The sequence below is a fragment of the Oncorhynchus clarkii genome, chromosome 10 (genome assembly GCF_045791955.1).
Source record: "Oncorhynchus clarkii lewisi isolate Uvic-CL-2024 chromosome 10, UVic_Ocla_1.0, whole genome shotgun sequence".
Taxonomy (NCBI): Eukaryota; Metazoa; Chordata; class Actinopteri; order Salmoniformes; family Salmonidae; genus Oncorhynchus; species Oncorhynchus clarkii.
In genome coordinates, this window is record NC_092156.1 from 12059509 (window position 1) to 12077875 (window position 18367).

General features: G+C 43.0%; 1 pseudogene; it reads right to left on the reverse strand.

The window, feature by feature from the left end:
- Window positions 1-3279: 3279 nt before the first annotated feature.
- LOC139419822 (uridylate-specific endoribonuclease B-like) lies at window positions 3280-10508 on the reverse strand (annotated as a pseudogene).
- Between the last annotated feature and the right edge of the window lie 7859 nt (window positions 10509-18367).

Genomic DNA, 18367 nt, shown 5'->3' on the forward strand with positions numbered 1-18367 from the left:
CCTGTTTCATGTCTCCTTATCATCCACAATGTTGCATTCAAACCTGTGATCCCAAACTGTAGTCTACTCCACACAACTTCCTCTCTCCTACATCCCATACTCCCCACCTCTTCCTTTACTGACTGGTGCGCACAATGAAATTGCCTTCCCTTCCTACAAGCATCCCACTCCCTTTGCCAAAGATTGAGCCCTTTTGCCTGGATCAAGGACTTGACTTCCCTGCGGCCCAGCGGGACCTGAAAATCTACTCCCTCTCTCCTCACAGCACACTTATATCAAAGATTTTTTATATCGAAACCAAGATAGACCTCAACCTGTCGTTTCAAACGGGAACAAATGAGCCATAGTGGGCAACACAAGCAATGGGGTTACCAGATCCAAGCAGGAGCTAGCGAGATCCTATTAGCGCATTAATTTGCAAATTTCCTATTAGCGCATTCATTTGCAAATGTCCTAATAGCGCATTCATTTGCAAATGTCCTATTAGCGCATTCATTTGCAAATTTCCTATTAGTGCATTCATTTGCGAATTTCCTATTAGAGCATTCATTTGCGAATTTCCTATTAGCGCATTCATTTGCAAATTACCTATTAGCGCATTCATCCTATTAGCGCATTCATTTGCAAATGTCCTATTAGCGCATTCATTTGCAAATTTCCTATTAGCCCATTCATTTGCAAATTTCCTATTAGCGCATTAATTTGCAAATTTCCTATTAGCGCATTAATTTGCAAATTTCCGTTGGGGAATTTCTACTAAACAACGCAAATTTTATTTGAATTAGCAGAATGTCAGCCAAAATCCATCTCGTTCCATCTTCTCCTACTGCCGGCCCACATGTTTGGTAGTGAGTGGAAACGCCAACCGGATGCTCACATTTATACATCCGGTGAAATATCTGTCTCATTGTTCTATCTGTGCTTATGCTGCGTTTACATGGTACGAGATAGATGATAAGCAGCAAACCGGGTGTCATTGTTTTCAATGAGAGCACAACGGTAAATGCCATTGAAGCTGGCGGTGAATGCTGTCAGCCACCACTAGACAGGACTTGCCGCCAAAGTTAAGATATTTCTACTTTTGTCTTCTGGTCTGCTGTCGGGTTGTTTTCTTTCAGATGTTGATTTGCACTGATTGTTTACTGAAATCACCATAGCAACACGTACTGTCGTGTTTGCTTTCACTCTCTTTCTTGATTTCTCATCCCACTATGCTGACAGGTATGACGTTTTAGCGGCCCTCGTCTAAACGCAGCATTAGTCACCAAATCGGCCTTCTCATTACCCTCCACACCCACATGGGCAGGAACCCAGTAAAAGCTTACCACCACTCCTATCCTCTCCAATCCCATTAAGAGACTGAGTGGTTTCTCCTCCTCCACCCATCTCAAACCAATTGGCTACAACTTGGCCGCATACACTGACACATAATCAGTTAACCTGTTTACATACTCTAATATTGAAATCAGGGATATACACCCCTCACCCCAGCCTACCACTGACTGTAGCCTTTGAACCATCTGTATATGTCCTTAAAAACAAATAAAACTGATTATCTATATATCTTTCCACACACCGTCTCACGTCCTCACCCCATTCTCCCCTGCCTTCAATCATGTCCACATCTACACTTGCAATTTCCGGCCCTATCTCTCTCTTCCCCAGTCCATATTCTACCACCTTCTGCTTACCCACTCCTCGCTCTCAGCATTCCCCAGTTGCCTTGACTGCAGGATATCCTTCTTAACTTCCTTTCAACCTCGCCCAGTACTCTAATGCAAGTTTGTCCCATCTTATCCTCAGTGGCAGTTACCTACTATCCACCTGCAATGCCTCAACAGGTATAACCCACACATAATCTCAGGGCTCTTGACCGTATCCTATCCAGGCGCTGTAGTACTGTTTTGGCTGCTGATCCATATACAAAGCACCCATGACACACAAAGATGACCTGATCAATGCCTGGTACATATACAACAATGTTTGTCTATATGACCCCCTATCCTGCCACTGCCCTCATGAGGTTCAGCACCTTCATGCACTTCATTTAAATATGCTCAGCATGTCTCTTCCACGTAAGCCTTTCATCAAACCACATACCTAAATACTTAAACTCAGACACCCTACCTATATCCTGACTGTATATTTACAACCTAACATATAGAACTTTTCTCCTAGAATACACCATAAAGCAGGACTTGGCCACAGGCATCCTAAACCCCATGTTAGATGCCAATCTTCCACAACTCCCACAGCTTCTTGTATTTTCCCCATCATTGAAAATAAAATTTGTTCTTAACTGACTTGCCTAGTAAAATAAATACGAGGCCACACCCACTCACTGTCCCTCTCTTGCGAGCTTGTGACATCAAGACTCCAAAACATGGTAGCATTTGCTATTTCAGCAGCCTGGTCTCACTCTTTACTCTACTGCCCCAACAGAACACATGGCAAAGGCCAATGAGCTGTTTGTGTGGCTATGAAAGTTAACTGTTTGCATGTGATCATGCTGACCATATTTCATTCCGCTGACACTGTTGAAAAGTGTTTCTTAAACGGAAGCAAATGGAACGAAACGGGGATAAACATACCTGAATTTGCCCAATGGAAACTATTGTTTGCAACTTTTGGACTAATGATTACACCCTAGATCAGCTAGATGCAGGCAAGAATGTGCAAGGTTGTATTGAATGTGTCACTGTATGTCCATGTGTCACTGTCTGTCACCTCAAATCTTTCTCTCGACCTGTGTGCACCTACATTGTAAACTTTGAATTTTTACCCCTTTGATAACTGTCAGTGGTAGATGCCAGTGTCACAGAAAGAAGTGTTTCTCCCCAATTGTTGTAGTAGCTACTATCTTGTCTCATTGCTACAACTCCCGTACGGGCTCGGGAGAGACGAAGGCTGAATGTCATGCGTCCTCCGATACACAACCCAACCAGCCGTACTGCTTCTTAACACAGCGCATCCAACCCAGAAGCCAGCCGCACCAATGTGTCGGAGGCTACACCGTGCACCTGGCAAACCACAGGAGTCGCTGGTGCGCGATGAGACAAGGAGATCCCTACCGACCAATCCCTCCCTAACCCGGACGACGCTAGGCCAATTGTGCGTCGCCTCCCGGTCGCGGCCGGTTACGACAGAGCCTGGGCGCGAACCCAGGGACTCTGATGGCACAGCTGGCGCTGCAGTACAGCGCCCTTAACCACTTCGCCACCCGGGAGGCGGATGAGAGTGTATTTGAGTGTTTTTTGTTTTTATCTTTGTTTTGGTACTTCACAAGAACAGGTGACAGACGACGTCCACCTCATAGACACTGAAGAACACTGACACGCTCATTGGGTGAGACCAGGAAACACAGGGTATAAATGAGCAAACTCAAATTCAGGACTGACGCCAACGAAGATGCTGCCTTTGGATTTTATTCCATTCTTCCAACTGAACTGTAGCGCCACGATGTGCTTATTCTTGTCAGGCTGGTTTTGACATAAAAGAGAGAAGAGAGAGACAACAATGAAGACATACATCCACGAGAAAGAGTCATTTGTTATGCTTGACATATACACAGAGTATGCAAAACATTAAGGGCACCTGCTCTTTCCATGACAGACTGATCAGGTGAATCCAGGGGAGAGCTTTCAAATCAAATGTATTTTTATAGCCCTTCTTACATCAGCTGATATCTCAAAGTGCTGTACAGAAACCCAGCCTAAAACCCCAAACAGCAAGCAATGCAGGTGTAGAAGCACGGTGGCTAGGAAAAACTCCCTAGAAAGTCCAAAACCTAGGAAGAAACCTAGAGAGGAACCAGGCTATGAGGGGTGGCCAGTCCTCTTCTGGCTGTGCCGGGTGGAGATGATTCCTTATTGATGTCACTTGTTAAATCTCCTTCAATCAGTGTAGATGAAGGGGAGGAGACAGGTTAAATAATTATTTTTAAGCCTTGAGACAATTAAGACATGGGTTGTGTATGTGTGCCATTCAGAGGGTGAATGGGCAAGACAAACTATTTAAGTGCCTTTGAATAGGGTATGGTAGTAGGTGCCAGGCGCACCGGTTTCTGTCAAGAACAGCAACGCTGCTGGGTTTTTCACGCTCAACAGTTTCCTGTGTGTATCAATGGTCCACCACCCAAAGAACATCCAGCCAACCTAACAACTGTGGGAAGCATTGTAGTCAACATGGGCCAGTATCCCTGTGGAACGCTTGGCACCTTGTAGAGTCCATTCTCCAACGAATTGATGCAAACGGGGGTGGGGGGAGGTACAACTCAATATTAGGAAGGTGTTCCTAATGTTTGGTATACTCAGTGTATATATATATATATATATATATATATATATATATATATATATATATATATATATACAGTGCCTTGCGAAAGTATTCGGCCCCCTTGAACTTTGCGACCTTTTGCCACATTTCAGGCTTCAAAAATAAATATATAAAACTGTATTTTTTTGTGAAGAATCAACAACAAGTGGGACACAATCATGAAGTGGAACGACATTTATTGGATATTTCAAACTTTTTTAACAAATCAAAAACTGAAAAATTGGGCGTGCAAAATTATTCAGCCCCTTTACTTTCAGTGCAGCAAACTCTCTCCAGAAGTTCAGTGAGGATCTCTGAATGATCCAATGTTGACCTAAATGACTAATGATGATAAATACAATCCACCTGTGTGTAATCAAGTCTCCGTATAAATGCACCTGCACTGTGATAGTCTCAGAGGTCCGTTATAAGCGCAGAGAGCATCATGAAGAACAAGGAACACACCAGGCAGGTCCGAGATACTGTTGTGAAGAAGTTTAAAGCCGGATTTGGATACAAAAATATTTCCCAAGCTTTAAACATCCCAAGGAGCACTGTGCAAGCGATAATATTGAAATGGAAGGAGTATCAGACCACTGCAAATCTACCAAGACCTGGCCGTCCCTCTAAACTTTCAGCTCATACAAGGAGAAGACTGATCAGAGATGCAGCCAAGAGGCCCATGGTCACTCTGGATGAACTGCAGAGATCTACAGCTGAGGTGGGAGACTCTGTCCATAGGACAACAATCAGTCGTATATTGCACAAATCTGGCCTTTATGGAAGAGTGGCAAGAAGAAAGCCATTTCTTAAAGATATCCATAAAAAGTGTTGTTTAAAGTTTGCCACAAGCCACCTGGGAGACACACCAAACATGTGGAAGAAGGTGCTCTGGTCAGATGAAACCAAAATTGAACTTTTTGGCAACAATGCAAAACGTTATGTTTGGCGTAAAAGCAACACAGCTGAACACACCATCCCCACTGTCAAACATGGTGGTGGCAGCATCATGGTTTGGGCCTGCTTTTCTTCAGCAGGGACAGGGAAGATGGTTAAAATTGATGGGAAGATGGATGGAGCCAAATACAGGACCATTCTGGAAGAAAACCTGATGGAGTCTGCAAAAGACCTGAGACTGGGACGGAGATTTGTCTTCCAACAAGACAATGATCCAAAACATAAAGCAAAATCTACAATGGAATGGTTCAAAAATAAACATATCCAGGTGTTAGAATGGCCAAGTCAAAGTCCAGACCTGAATCCAATCGAGAATCTGTGGAAAGAACTGAAAACTGCTGTTCACAAATGCTCTCCATCCAACCTCACTGAGCTCGAGCTGTTTTGCAAGGAGGAATGGGAAAAAATGTCAGTCTCTCGATGTGCAAAACTGATAGAGACATACCCCAAGCGACTTACAGCTGTAATCGCAGCAAAAGGTGGCGCTACAAAGTATTAACTTAAGGGGGCTGAATAATTTTTCACGCCCAATTTTTCAGTTTTTGATTTGTTAAAAAAGTTTGAAATATCCAATAAATGTTGTTCCACTTCATGATTGTGTCCCACTTGTTGTTGATTCTTCACAAATAAATACAGTTTTATATCTTTATGTTTGAAGCCTGAAATGTGGCGAAAGGTCGCAAAGTTCAAGGGGGCCGAATACTTTCGCAAGGCACTGTATATACTGCTCAAAAAAATAAAGGGAACACTAAAATAACACATCCTAGATCTGAATGAATGAAATATTCTTATTAAATACTTTTTTCTTTACATAGTTGAATGTGCTGACAAGAAAATCACACAAAAATTATGAATGGAAATCAAATGTATCAACCCATGGAGGTCTGGATTTGGAGTCACACTCAAAATTAAAGTGGAAAACCACAATACAGGCTGATCCAACTTTGATGTAATGTCCTTAAAACAAGTCAAAATGAGGCTCAGTAGTGTGTGTGGCCTCCACGTGCCTGTATGACCTCCCTACAACGCCTGGGCATGCTCCTGATGAGGTGGCGGATGGTCTCCTGAGGGATCTCCTCCCAGACCTGGACTAAAGCATCCGCCAACTCCTGGACAGTTTGTGGTGCAACGTGGCGTTGGTGGATGGAGCGAGACATGATGTCCCAGATGTGCTCAATTGGATTCAGGTCTGGGGAACGGGCGGGCCAGTCCATAGCATCAATACCTTCCTCTTGCAGGAACTGCTGACACACTCCAGCCACATGAGGTCTAGCATTGTCTTGCATTAGGAGGAACCCAGGGCCAACCGCACCAGCTTATGGTCTCACAAGGGGTCTGAGGATCTCATCTCGGTACCTAATGGCAGTCAGGCTATCTCTGGCGAGCACATGGAGGGCTGTGCGGCCCCCCAAAGAAATGCCACCCCACGACTGACCCACCGCCAAACCGGTCATGCTGGAGGATGTTGCAGGCAGCAGAACGTTCTCCACGGCGTCTCCAGACTCTGTCACGTCTGTCACATGTACTCAGTGTGAACGAACCTGCTTTCATCTGTGAAGAGCACAGGGCGCCAGTGGCGAATTTGCCAATCTTGGTGTTCTCTGGCAAATGCCAAACGTCCTGCACGGTGTTGGGCTGTAAGCACATCCCCCACCTGTGGACGTCGGGCCCTCATACCACCCTCATGGAGTATGTTTCTGACCGTTTGAGCAGACACATGCACATTTGTTGCCTGCTGAAGGTCATTTTGCAGGGCTCTGGCAGTGCTCCTCCTGCTCCTCCTTGCACAAAGGCGGAGGTAGCGGTCCTGCTGCTGTGTTGTTGCCCTCCTACGGCCTCCTCCACGTCTCCTGATGTCTCCTGTCTCTGGACACTACGCTGACAGACACAGCAAACCTTCTTGCCACAGCTCGCATTGATGTGCCATCCTGGATGAGCTGCACTACCTGAGCCACTTGTGTGGGTTGTAGACTCCGTCTCATGCTACCACTAGAGTGAAAGCACCGCCAGCATTCAAAAGTGACCAAAACATCAGCCAGGAAGCATAGGAACTGAGAAGTGGTCTGTGGTCACCACCTGCAGAACCACTCCTTTATTGGGGGTGTCTTGCTAATTGCCTATAATTTCCACCTGTTGTCTATTCCATTTGCACAACAGCATGTGAAATTTATTGTCAATCAGTGTTGCTTTCTAAGTGGACAGTTTGATTTCACAGAAGTGTGATTGACTTGGAGTTACATTGTGTTGTTTAAGTGTTCCCTTTATTTTTTTGAGCAGTGTATATCACGTCATTTCTTAAGAATACTCTGGAATTGTTAACTGTCAACTCATCAAAGTCGCACATCCGATTCAACATGATAATCAAAACATACATTCATCATGCCAGTTTAAAAAAAATCTAACCTGGGGAGAATTTGCATTCACACTGTAGTGTAGCCTTTAATCAATGTTTCCTAGCTTCACGTGCATATACAACTGGATCCAGTTATGAAAGCCGATGACTGTGCGGCCCCCTCTGGTCTCTCCGACAAAGACATGCTCAAACCCCGAGGAGTCCGGCCTGGAGGAACATGGGAGAACATTATGAGGCTGGAACATAGAACACCACTGCTTTTCCACCCTCTTCCTGAAGGGATGATATTGAAGAGTAATGGGAGGTCATCCACCACTTAGATTAGCTTGGTGATGCACACGATGACATGATAGCACAATCTGCGGCTTCACATACTGTACAGCATAAGTGAAAATAGACTACTCTACTCCTAGGAATACACAAAAGCTAAGGGCAAGTCAAGTCATTGTAATCTCAAGTCATGTGGAGTCACAAGTTGTTTTTTTTCCTCCCAAGTCTCAAGCTTGAGTAATTGGTCATATTTTCCCTAGATGTAATGATGACTATAGAACTATATTTTGTCTAGTCATTGAATGAAACAGCAACAGGCCATTTTCATTGTGTCATATAGTAAGATAAGCTATCAAATTCGGACTAAGCGGTACAGAAACAGGCCAGAACAAGCCTTTCGAGACATCAATCTCAAGTTGAGTCCAGAGTCTCGAGGCTCCAAGTCTCAAGTTATTTTCTTTCCTGCCAAGTCAAGTCTCAATTCATCAAATGTGTGCCTTGAGTCGAGCCAAGTCTCGAGTCCTAAGTCCACACTGTATGCCATTTGAAAAGACAGGCATAAAGACTAAATAAATGCGAGACTGAGGTGACAATACAGCCTTCTTTAATTGTGAATGGATTTCACATTGAACAAACATAACCCTAACCAGTGAAGAGAAAACATTTAGCAGCCTAATGAAGAACTATTTTGACATCTGAAAAGTAACAGTTACATAAGAGAAGAGCTTTATACCCACCTGCTAGTTCCTCGTCTGGCGTACAGCACAAACCAGATACGGTAGAGCTGCTCCTTGAATTCCAGTAATCCCTCTGGGGAGAGCTGTTTCTCTACTAGGTACTTATGTGCAATCTAAAAATGAGAGAAACATATGGGGACAATTTCAATCATGGGGTGTTGATTGACTCACTTTAGCTTGTAAAGGTTCCAACTTGGCCATGGTTCTCCCTGTGAATTGATGTGACATTAAAATGGTTTTAACTTTTTCTGCATGCATCTGTGATTTGACTTATGTTCCTACTCACCAGACTAAATAAAGATACAGTATTCTTGTTACCGACCTCTCCACCATATGTTTTAACTGATAACTTCAGGGTGGGCATTCGAAGCATGCAGTCCAGAAACTTGTGGTTTTCTGCTTCCTCATCTAGGGTTACAGTCTCAGGCTCACCAGTATCACTTTCATAGTTATCCAGTAGAGAGATAAAGGCTGGAAGAGGACATGCAGATCGGTTTTGAGGGTAGTATGTGTTCTGATCATACAAAAGGAATATTTTGTTTTGTCTATCCAATCCTCCTGGATGTGAGTACACATCCTGTTTGTATCATGTTCAATTATACTTGAACTCCTGCTACTCTCTACGTACGTAATACATTGCAGATATGATAGGATTTCCAAAGGAAAATAATGGTAACACACAGGAAACGGTTGAAATCAAAAGTTCATAAAAATGGAAGCGCTAACTCTCACACCTCAAGCGTTTACCGAAGAAAGACTCCTTTTTGAAAATGCTTTCATCGACAAACGAGAATAGAGGATATCCAGCTCCATCACTGTCATCATTCATGTCAGCATTCAGTCCCGGCTTTCCCCTGCACAAAGCACAGCAGAGGAAGAGGAAATCAGTTACACATTACAAATATGTAAGCATTCCCACCAATGACCTAGGGATGAAGCTGTCCACTTTTGTTTAGAAACATTGTCTCCTCTTGAAATAAATGAAGCATGACCCAGTGTCCTTTGAAGCTGCAACTCAACATTTGTTTATGTGTCAGGAGATTCCAACAGCAGCATGTTTTCACTGTACTTGCACTCTCCATCTATCTGTGGCACAGTGTCTAGCATGTTATTGTGTCCATTAGAACAGGGATCATAAACTAGATTCAGTAGGGGGCCATTTTTTTTATTGAGCGGATGGTCAGGGGGCCGGAACATAATTATAAATAATTTGTAGACCAAAAAATGTAACGCAAGAAGCCCAAACAAATATATTTGACTAAAACATAATAATAATCATTTGAAACCTTGAAACATTTGTGTACGATCACATACAGTATATCTCGCTATTATGCATGGAAATACTTTTAAACCGATTTCCAAAATTAAAATCACTTGGAGCTGATTTGCTGATGTTTTTACAGTCTTATGTCCGACAATGGGGAAAAAAAGAAGGGGAAAAAAGTGATTTCTCAACAACAACAAAAATGTCTTGCTCAGAAAACTTGGGGGGCCAAATCAAAAGCGGGCCAAATTCCGGCCCGTGGGCCACCAGTTGCTGAACCCTGCTTTAGAAAGACCACAACAGCAACAATATAGAGCATTTTAGGGGTCTGGATTTGTTCAATGTGCTGTGACCTTACAACAAACAATGCCTGTGGCCTTACTATTAGCAAAAACATACATAAGTTATTTTGGAGTAAAATATATTTGCACAATCTGTCACGGAATGCCGTCAGTAAAAAAAAAAAAAAATGTCATCCACATACAGTAGTCCCGTTTGGATAGTTTTTCTACCTGCAGAGAGATCCGGTAGTCTGTCCCTGGTTTCAGTCTGTTGACGTCTTTATCCCATCCTGCACCATGACTGGTAGCTCTCGGTCAGCTTCAATCATGACGTGACTGGTTGGTCCCTCTGTCCTCTGCAGGCTTGTTGGCTGGGTCAGGTTCCTCTGGTGTGAAGATGTGGTATACAGTGGATCCTATGCTTAATTGCGATACATCAACTCTAAATTGTCTTGTCATTCCTGTATTCCAACAACTGTAAATTATTCATCATCTCAATGTCTTATTTGCACATATTTTAAAAATGTAATACCCTCCATTAAATACACATATTCATTGGTCACTCAAGTTATCACAGATAAAGGGGGCCATTTTGCTGCTGGGTTGTTAACCTCCTACGTCTTCTGTGTTCATCAAGGTAAACACATAGTTTAAAGGTACAACAATTAACAGACATGATATCACTGAATCATTCAGTGAACTGATCATCACCACCTCTAACAACATTTTTTTTTAAATCACATTTCTAGATCAAATATACACTGCTCAAAAAAATAAAGGGAACACTAAAATAACACATCCTAGATCTGAATAAATGACATATTCTTATTAAATACTTTTTTCTTTACATAGTTGAATGTGCTGACAACAAAATCACACAAAAATGATCAATGGAAATCAAATTTATCAACCCATGGAGGTCTGGATTTGGAGTCACACTCAAAATTAAAGTGGAAAACCACAATACAGGCTGATCCAACTTTGATGTAATGTCAAAATGAGGCTCAGTAGTGTGTGTGGCCTCCACGTGCCTGTATGACCTCCTTACAACGCCTGGGCATGCTCCTGATGAGGTGGCGGATGGTCTCCTGAGGGATCTCCTCCCAGACCTGGACTAAGCATCCGCCAACTCCAGGACAGTCTGTGGTGCAACATGGCGTTGGTGGATGGGGCGAGACATTACGTTACAGATGTGCTCAATTGGATTCAGGTCTGGGGAACGGGCGGACCAGTCCATAGCATCAATGCCTTCCTCTTCCATTAGGAGGAACCCAGGGCCAACCGCACCAGCATATGGTCTCACAAGGGGTCTGAGGATCTCGTCTCGGTACCTAATGGCAGTCAGGCTACCTCTGGCGAGCACATGGAGGGCTGTGCGGCCCCCCCACACTATGACTGACCCACCGCCAAATCGGTCATGCTGGAGGATGTTGCAGGCAGCAGAACGTTCTCCACGGCGTCTCCAGACTCTGTCACGTCTGTCACATGTACTCAGTGTGAACCTGCTTTCATCTGTGAAGAGCACAGGGCGCCAGTGGCGAATTTACCAATCTTGGTGTTCTCTGGCAAATGCCAAACGTCCTGCACGGTGTTGGGCTGTAAGGACAACCCCCACCTGTGGACGTCGGGCCCTCATACCACCCTCATGGAGTCTGTTTCTGACCGTTTGAGCAGACACATGCACATTTGTGGCCTGCTGGAGGTCATTTTGCAGGGCTCTGGCAGTGCTCCTCCTCCTCCTCCTTGCACAAAGGCGGAGGTGGCGGTCCTGCTGCTGGGTTGTTGCCCTCCTACGGCCTCCTCCACGTCTCCTGATGTCTCCTGTCTCTGGACACTACGCTGACAGACACAGCAAACCTTCTTGCTACAGATCGCATTGATGTGCCATCCTGGATGAGCTGCACTACCTGAGCCACTTGTGTGGGTTGTAGACTCCGTCTCATGCTACCACTAGAGTGGAAGCACCGCCAGCATTCAAAAGTGACCAAAACACCAGCCAGGAAGCATAAGAACTGAGAAGTGGTCTGTGGTCACCACCTGCAGAACCACTCCTTTATTGGGGGTGTCTTGCTAATTGCCTATAATTTCCACCTGTTGCCTATTCCATTTGCACAACAGCATGTGACATTTATTGTCAATCAGTGTTGCTTCCTAAGTGGACAGTTTGATTTCACAGAAGTGTGATTGACTTGGAGTTACATTGTGTTGTTTAAGTGTTCCCTTTATTTTTTTGAGCTGTGTATATAGTTGAAGTCTGAAATCATTACATTTAACAGTTTGAGTTCATTAACATCCAGGTTTGATTGATACTACCATCCATCCAGTACTTTGCCATCAATGCAAGCTACTTATCAATCTGTCTCAAATATCACTGACCTTGTTCGGCTTTGGCCTGCTGTGTGTGTTTGGGGAAGCAAAGGCTTTGGCCTGCTGTGTCCTGTGGGAGGATTTGTGCGGGTGAAACTGGCCTGTTGAAAGCAGGTATCTTTATGTATAAAGACAGGGGGCGCTCCAACATCATGAGGTAGGACAGGGGCCATTTTAAAGGGTTAGCCACTGTCAGCAACTCTAGCCGAAAGGATTAAACTGTTGTACTGACTGCTTTTGAATAACTTGCTACAATGTCGGCTCCCTTTGTTTCTTTAGTACTGCATTGTTTTTCTCCCGTCTCTGTCTTGTCTCTCCACCACCGTGTCCTCTTCCCAAGTGGGAATACACCACAAGTGTGTGTAGAAATAAGGTTATTGTGTATAATAAATAGGGCCATATGAAAGGCATGGAGACCAGTCCAGAGCGGTTTATGATGAAGCACAGATTATAAGGTCCGGTTGAATCAAAGACAACAGTTACATTGTACTGTCTGTTGCATCATGACATCGTGACACAGTAAAAACAATGTTCTCAATTCTCTAACATTTTGTAGATGAGTGACAAATCCTGATCTACTAAATTGTTGTACATAACATGTATCATTCATGGCAGGAAACTAAATAAATATATTTACATTCTAAAATGGAAGATTCAGACCTGAACATCGATTAAGGCAGACCCCTGCACCTCTCTGATTCAAAGGGGTTGGGTTAAATGCAGAAGACGCATTTCGGATGAATGCACTTCAGTTGTGCAACTGACTAGGTATCCCCTTTCACTTAATTCCCAATAAAAGCCTGACCTTAAAGGCTAATTCCGGCACATTTCAACCTCATTCATTTTCTCCAGCACCATACCAGTGTCTACAAAAGTATGTGGACACCTGCTCCCCCCCCTTTGCTGCTATAACAGCCTCCACTCTTCTGAGAAGGCTTTCCACAAGATGTTGGAACATTGCTGCGGGGACTTGCTTCCATTCAGCGACAAGAGCATTAGTGAGGTTGGGCACTGATGTTGGGTGATTAGACCTGGCTTGCAGTCTGCGTTCCAATTCATCCCAAAGGTGTTTGATGGGGTTGAGGTCAGTGCTCTGAGCAGGCCAGTCAAGTCCTTCCACACTGATCACGACAAACTATTTTGTGCACAGGGGCATTGTCATGCTGAAACATGAATGGGCCTTCCTCAAACTGTTGCCACAAAGTTTGAAGCACATAATTGTCTAGAACGTCATTGTATGCTGTAGCATTAAGATTTCCCTTCACTGAAACTAAGGGGCCTAGTCCAAACCATGAAAAACAGCCCCAGACCATTATTCCTCCTCCGCCAAACTTTACAGTTGGCACTATGCATTGGGGCAGGTAGCGTTCTCCTTGCATCCGCCAAACCCAGATTCGTCCGTCGGACTGCCAGATGGTGAAGCGTGATTCATTATTCCAGGAACACGTTTACACCACTCCAGCCGACGCTTTGCATTGCACATGGTGATCTTAGACTTGTGTGCGGCTGCTCGGCCATGGAAATCCATTTCCTGGAGCTCCCGACAAACAGTTATTGTGCTGACTTTGCCTCCAAAGGCAGTTTGGAACTCTGTAGCTGCAACTGAGGACAGACAATTTTTGTGTGCTGCGCCTTCAGCGGTCAGATTCTATGAGCCTGTGTGGCCCTACCACTTCGCGAATGAGCTGTTGTTGCTTCTAGAGGTTTCCACTTCACAATAACAGCACTCACTGTTAACAGGGGCAGCTCTAGCAGCGCAGAAATTTGACGAACTGACTTGGCATCCTATGACGGTGACATGTTGAAAGTCAATGAGCTATTCAGTACGGGCCATTCTACTGCTAATGTTTGTCTATGGAGATTGCATGGCCGTGTGCTCGATTTTATACACCTGTCAGTGAGGGGTGTGGCTGAAATACTTTTGGCCATGTAGCATATGTGAAAACAGTGTTTCTATGATCTGTGGTTAGAAAAATAAGAAAAAAGCTCATTTAAAAAATGCTTCTTTGTGACATCGCAGGGTACGATTCAAAATAAGAAAAACTGATTTAAAAAACCTGCAACAAGTTTCTAGCCAGAGGGAGTGTATTTTCTTACTCCCCAGGTAACCAAGAATGTCAGTGTTTCAAAATGTCTTAGAGAGATGTGTCCACACTTTTGACTGGTACTATAAATATATATCTATATATTACATACACAGTTGAAGTCGGAAGTTTACATACACCTTAGCCAAATACATTTAAACTCAGTTTTACACAATTCCTGACATTTAATCCTAGTAAAATGCCCTGTCTTAGGTCAGTTAAGATCACCACTTTATTTAAGGATTTTAAATGTCAGAATAATATTAGAGAATGATTTATTTCAGCTTTTATTTCTTTCATCACATTCCCAGTGGGTCAGAAGTTTACATACACACAATTAGTATTTGGTAGCAATGCTTTTAAATTGTTTATCCTGGGTCAAACATTTCAGGTAGCCTTCCACAAGCTTCCCACAATAAGTTGGGTGAATTTTGGCCCATTCCTCCTGACAGAGCTGGTGTAACTGAGTCAGGTTTGTTGGCCTCCTTGCTCGCACACGCTTTTTCAGTTCTGCCCTCAAATTTTCTATAGGATTGAGGTCAGGGCTTTGTGATGGCCACTCCAATACCTTGACTTTGTTGTACTTAAGCCATTTTGCCACAACTTTGGAAGTATGCTTGGGGTCATTGTACATTTGGAAGACCCATTTGCGCCCAAGCTTTAACTGATGTCTTGAGATGTTGCTTCAATATATCCACACAATTTTCCTCCCTCATGAGGCCATCTATTTTGTGAAGTGCACCAGTCCCTCCTGAAGCAAAGCACACCCACAACATGATGCTGCCACCCCCGTGCTTCACGGTTGGGATGGTGTCCTTCGGCTTGCAAGCCCCCCCCTTTTTTCCTCCAAACATAACGATGGTCATTATGGCCAAACAGTTCTATTTTTGTTTCATCAGACCAGAGGACATTTCTCCAAAAAGTACAATCTTTGTCCCCATGTGCAGTTGCAAACTGTAGTCTGGCTTTTTTATGGCGGTTTTGGAGCAGTGGTTTCTTCCTTGCTAAGCAGCCTTTCAGGTTATGTCGATATAGGACTGGTTTTACTTTGGATATAGATACTTTTGTACCTGTTTCCTCCAGCATCTTCACAAGGTTCTTTGCTGTTGTTCTGGGATTGATTTGCACGTTTTGCACCAAAGTACGTTCATCTCTAGGAGACAGAATGCTTCTCCGTCCTGAGCGGTATGATGGCTGCGTGGTCCCATGGTGTTTATACTTGCATACTATTATTTGTACAGATGAATGTGGTACCTTCAGGCGTTTGAAAATTGCTCACAAGGATGAACCAGACTTATGGAGGTCTCCAATTTTTTGTCTTAGGTCTTGGCTGATTTCTTTCGTTATCCCATGATGTCAAGCAAAGAGGAACTGAGTTTGAAGGTAAGCCTTGAAATACATCCACAGGTTCACCTTCAATAGGCTAATTGACATCATTTGAGTCAATCAGAAGCTTCTAAAGCCATGACATAATTTTCTGGAATTTTCCAAGCTGTTTAAAGGCACAGTCAACTTAGTGTATGTAAACTTCTGACCCACCGGAATTGTGATACAGTGAAATAATCTGTCTGTAAACAATTGTTTGAAAAATTACTTGTGTCATGCACAAAGTAGATGTCCTAACAGACTTGCCAAAACTATAGTTTGTTGACAAGAAATTTGTGGAGTGGTTGAAAAACTAGTTTTAATGACTCCAACCTAAGTGTATGTAAACTTCAGATTTCAGCTATATATACACAGTGGGGCAAAAAAGTATTTAGTCAGCCACCAATTGTGCAAGTTCTCCCACTTAAAAAGATGAGAGAGGCCTGTAATTTTCAGCATAGGTACACTTCAACTATGACAGACAAAATGAGAAAGAAAAATCCAGAAAATCACATTGTAGGACTTTTAATGAATGTATTTGCAAATTATGGTGGAAAATAAGTATTTGGTCAATAACAAAAGTTTCTCAATACTTTGTCATTGCCAACAAAGGGTATATAACAGAGGTCAAACGTTTTCTGTAAGTCTTCACAAGATTTTCACACACTGTTGCTGGTATTTTGGCCCATTCCTCCATGCAGATCTCCTCTAGAGCAGTGATGTTTTGGGGCTGTTGCTGGGCAACACAGACTTTCAACTCCCTACCAAAGATTTTCTATGGGGTTGAGTGTGGGAGAACTTGCACAATTGGTGGCTGACTAAATACTTTTTTTGCCCCACATATATACGATAAGCTTGAAATAAGCATGGTTTGATTGACCTAACAATCGAAAACACATTTTATTTTAGCTTTCCTAATGAACCAGAAAATCTATAGCTATTTATGTTTGTTTATCAAAGATAACTCATTGGTCCTGCTTTGAAGGCTAGTGTACCACTCGGGATTTAATTGAAGTCAGCACCTTCCATGTAAGAATGTAAACATAATCAGCCAAATGTATAAAAACGTATCATGTTAGTTCAGTACTTTTGGTCCAACAATGATTTGTGTATTTAATCATTTTTGGATTCCTGTATGACTCAGCACTGCCTTCTGTGTTAAAGACTATGACAGCACAGCCCTTGCACACTCTTGTGGAAGGAAAAGGCATTGTATGTTCTTGTGAGAAACGTTGAATGCTTTGGAGTCTCATCTCATCACTAGTTCATAAATATCAGTTTTTCAGCAAATTAAACAGTTAATTTACTAAAGGCAATGAAACTAGTAAAGTACCTTTAAAAAAAAAAACTGCCAAAAACAAAGGATAATTTTTACAAGGAGCACCTTTACAAGCATAGGAAATAGACCTGGGTCAGTTTCCCGATAGCGATGGAATTTAGGCCCACGACTGTTTTAACGATGCATCTTTCTTACAACAGCCGAAGATGTAACATGCGTTTTCCAAAACAGCATGTTGAGAACAGTTGCTAGTGAGTCGGAGCGTCGATACAGATAGGTTCGAAAGATGGCGATGCTGATCAGATCTAAAATCAAATATGACTATTTCACATGACAGATCAGCTCCTATAGAGATGAACATCTACGGCTGAAAATATTGAGGCGGTTTATTCTAATGCTTACCCATAAAAAATGCACATTAAATCCCCAATGTTAGGATACACGTCATGAAATATATTGAGACATTTCAGACAATAGCCTAAAAGTAGCGAAATAGAAGTCAGTGTATTGAACATGAAATGTATTTCAATATGAATGAACTAGGCCTATAGCCTACTTTAGGCTATTTATATTTAATGCAGTCATCTCGGTTTTCATTTGAAGCATTATTTCATACTTCACTTGTTTTATAGCTACTGTTTACAGGCCTCCTGGGCCATATACAGCGTTCCTCCCAGAGTTCCCTGAATTCCTATCGGACCTTGTAGTCATGGCAAATAACATTCACATTTTTGGTGACTTTAATATTCACATGGAAAAGTCCACAGACCCACTCCAAAAGGCTTTCGGAGCCATCATCGACTCAATGGGTTTTGTCCAACATGTCTCCGGACCAACTCACTGCAACAGTCATACTCTGGACCTAGTTTTGTCCCGTGGAATAAATGTGGATCTTAATGTTGTTTTTTCTCATAATCCTGGACTATCGGACCACCATTTTATTACATTTGCTATCGGAACAAATAATCTGCTCAGACCCCAACCACGGATCATCAAAAGCTGTGCTATAAATTCTCGGACAACCCAAAGATTCCTAGATGCCCTTCCAGACTCCCTCCGCCTACCCAAGGATGTCGAAGTACAAAAATCAGTT